Source organism: Nannospalax galili, unplaced genomic scaffold, assembly GCF_000622305.1.
Source record: "Nannospalax galili isolate Female #2095 unplaced genomic scaffold, S.galili_v1.0 scaffold854, whole genome shotgun sequence".
NCBI lineage: Eukaryota > Metazoa > Chordata > Mammalia > Rodentia > Spalacidae > Nannospalax > Nannospalax galili.
The window spans coordinates 590,997-594,312 of record NW_008334957.1 but is presented as its reverse complement, the minus strand read 5'-3'; the positions used below and the strand labels follow the sequence as shown (position 1 = coordinate 594,312).

The following is a 3,316-nucleotide window of genomic DNA, read 5'->3' as shown; positions in this document are numbered from 1 at the left end:
GCTCCCCGCTGGCAGCCCCGCGCCCAGCCCCCCGCCCCCCAGTACCATGGCCGCCTTGGCGTCCCGGGCAAACACGAACTGGCCGATGCGCTCCTTCTCCTCGGGCTGGATAGACCGCACAGCCAGCAGCCACTCGGCTCGGCTGGGCAGCCAGGTGCCGCAGGAGAAAGCCCAGCGCACGCCCTCCATGGATGGCAGCACACACAGCCGCTTGGCGGGGAACACCATGCACCTCGCTCAGGCCCACGGATTCCTCAGGCCTCCACTGCGGGCGTCGACGTGGCCACGCCCCCTCGCTCCTCCAGCCTGCGGTGCAGACGTAGACGTGACCACGCCCCTTCGTTCCTCCAGCCTGGGCGGTGGACCCGGACGTGGCCACGCCCCCTAGGTCGCGCGCCTGCGTACCGCAACGGGGCAGCGCCTTCGTCTTCAGTCTCCACCCTTTTTTCTGGCCCCTGAGCATTGGAAAGCCGGGCGTGGGGAACCGGGCGTCGTTACGTTATCCGGCTCCACCCACCTCCTTTCCTCCGCGTCAGGGCACGAGGGCAGGTCACCAGGCCCCACCTCTTCCCAGGCGTCTGCGCAGAAGGGCACGGAGCCTTTACGACAACAGGCTCCACCTCTCCTTTCCGCAGTCTATGGAGGGGGCGGGGCCTGACATACGTCATCAGGCTGGTGGGGCTCCGAGCGCGGCGGGGGCGGAGACTCAGCAAGCGACCTCCTAGCCCTGCAGCACAGCGTGACGTTCCGTGGGCGTGGCTCCGGAGCAAATCGGAGGGCGGGACCAAGGCCGGTCCCAGAGCATTTACGCCACTCACACTTGAGGACGAGCTAACGGGACGGCGGCGCAGGCCAATCGCGGCCGGAGCTCTGCAGGCCGTGCCTGGGTGGAGGTTTGCGGTCTGCAGTAGCAGGTGGGTGAGCTCCTGGGTCTGAGGGAGGAGGGGGTGGGTCCGGCTCCGGCGACCCTCGGCTCCCGCTGTGCTGCGGACGCCCTGCAGCCCCTGGACGTATGCAGCTCGGCGGCCCTAGGTCCCCCCGTCCCCCCGGGTGGGCTGCAGAGCTGACCTCGCCAGCCTGGGCCTCTATAGGGCCCGGCTCCCGAGCCCGAGCTCCCGTCCGGCTCCGGCGCCCCTCGGCTCCCGCTGTGCTGCGGACGCCCTGCAGCCCCTGGACGTATGCAGCTCGGCGGCCCTAGGTCCCCCCGTCCCCCCGGGTGGGCTGCAGAGCTGACCTCGCCAGCCTGGGCCTCTATAGGGCCCGGCTCCCGAGCCCGAGCTCCCCGCGGCCAGTGCAGGAGCCCCGGGGTACAAAGCCAGCTTTCCTCCCAGCTGTACCGGCGCTAGCTCTTTGGATGCTGTTCCCACGGTTGCTCAGGGGATGCTGTGCCCACGGTTGCTCGGGGGATGCTGTCTCCGTTGGGGACTGCTGGCTTCTCTTCCCCCTCGAGCAAAGCCCCTGAGGGCTGGAGACCCGGAAAAAGTCCACCTTGCAGAGGAGTGTGGACCCCGCACTTGATGCTGGACAGACTGATTCAGCCTTTTCCCTTCCTCTTATGGTTCCCACGAAGGACCTGCAAAGCCACCTGCCCGGTAGTTCGGTCCTCGTGAAGATGGAGTTTATTCCGCACCGAACTTCATTCACTTTCACATTTATGTCGTCTTAGGAGCCCCTCTAGTGTGTGGAAGTTTGAGTGTGTACTCACACAGACATCCTTGAAAGACAGTAAAATGAAGTAGTGGCATATAGATCAGCTTATGCTAAAAGCCCGTGTTAAGCGCTGGTTTAAGCTCTGCTTACCATGGCAGAGAGCTCAGTGTGGGAAGAAATCTGCAGCAAGCACGAGAGAAGCCAGAGAGACAAACACAGACTAGAACTAATGTGCGTATCAGCAAAGATAACTCGGTTTTTTTTTTTTGCATCCTACATCTTCCTGTGTTTTTTAGCTAATTTTTAATATATTTCTGTTTCTGAAACACATACACTTGCCTTACATGTATAGTAATTATTGATGAAGAAATGACTCAGAAAGGATTTATGGATTAATCTAGAATCAGGCTGAGGCAAGAGGATTGTTAAAAGCCAGCCTACCCTATGTAGTAAATTCCAGACCTGGGCTGCAGAAAATCCAGGCTCAGAAATTCATACACCATTCTTTTATCGCTGAACTAAGTTCTCTGTGTTAGAACCGTAGAGTGAAATATTCAGACAGTTGATGTAGTGGTTTTCTGTGCTTGGTTCTATAGGCTCAGAAGATTCTGTTTCTTCCCATCGTCACATTCCTTGTTCCTTCACATCATTCAGGCTCAAAAGTTATACAGCCAGCATGTCTCTACTCACTCAAATAGCTCATCCCACCCACTCCCTATCCCCAGCCCAAGCCTAGTACCCTTGTGAGCTCTTTTTCCTGTTTGAGTTTGTTTAATTAGTCCTCTTACTTCCTTGATTTTAGAAATATTACTTGTGGGGCTGGAAATATGGCTCAATTGTTACAAAACAGCATTGGCTGCTCTTGCTGAGGACCTGGGTTCAGATCCAAATATACACATGGCAGCTGATAACAATCTAACTCCAGTTCCAAGGGATTTGATACCTTCCTCTGGCCTCTCCAGGCACCAGGCATACACATGACACACATACATACATATGAACATATGTATGTATGTACAGGCAAGTAAATTTTTTTTTTTTTAAAAAAACCTTCCATGTCCTTTAATGCAGAGCTTAAATCTTCTCTTAAGGCCTGCTCTAGATGACTTAAAACAGTATTGCTTATAGAGTGCATTGGCAACCACTCTAGCTCTTCCTTATCACATCTCTCCTTTAGACTTGTGTTATTTTGGTGTGTGCTATTTTGCAAATTAGAATATTTGGAGCTCTGCATACCTTAATTTTTTCTCTTTTTTCTTTGTTTTCTTTCTTTTCTGTTCTTTTTTTTCTGAGGCAGCGTTTCCCTGCAGCCCCAGTTGGCCTTGAACTTGCTATGTAGATGTAGACCAGGCTGGCCTTGAACTCACAGAGATCTGCCTGCCTCTGCTTCACAGGTGCTGGGATTAAAGACGTGTGCCATCACACCCAGTATTATGCCTTAAGAAGTAGCATATGTGAATAAATGTTACGATTTGACTTTTACCGTGATTCTATCACCCTTACTGGGGTAATACTGTTTTTTATACTGTCTGCCATTTGCAGGTCTGCTACCAATCACCTGTTGACTTTATGGAAGTCACATACCCTCTTTTGGGTATTAATTTCAATGGAAAGCCAACAGACTATGTCGGTCCTAAGATTGGGATATTTTTAACTCATGTTCACT

At 54.0% G+C, this 3,316-nt stretch overlaps 1 protein-coding gene across 2 annotated transcripts in view; it reads left to right on the top strand.

The window, feature by feature from the left end:
- Positions 1-796: 796 nt before the first annotated feature.
- Positions 797-3,316, top strand: part of Kbtbd3 (kelch repeat and BTB domain containing 3) — a 34,518-nt gene continuing 31,998 nt past the window's right edge. The window contains exon 1 of one of the 2 annotated variants that reach the window (XM_008829697.2): positions 797-914. The gene's annotated coding sequence lies outside the window, so the exon portion shown is untranslated. Of the gene's footprint in view, positions 915-1,640; positions 1,882-3,316 lie in introns of those variants that run through there. The other variant, XM_029561889.1, reaches the window with a different exon arrangement.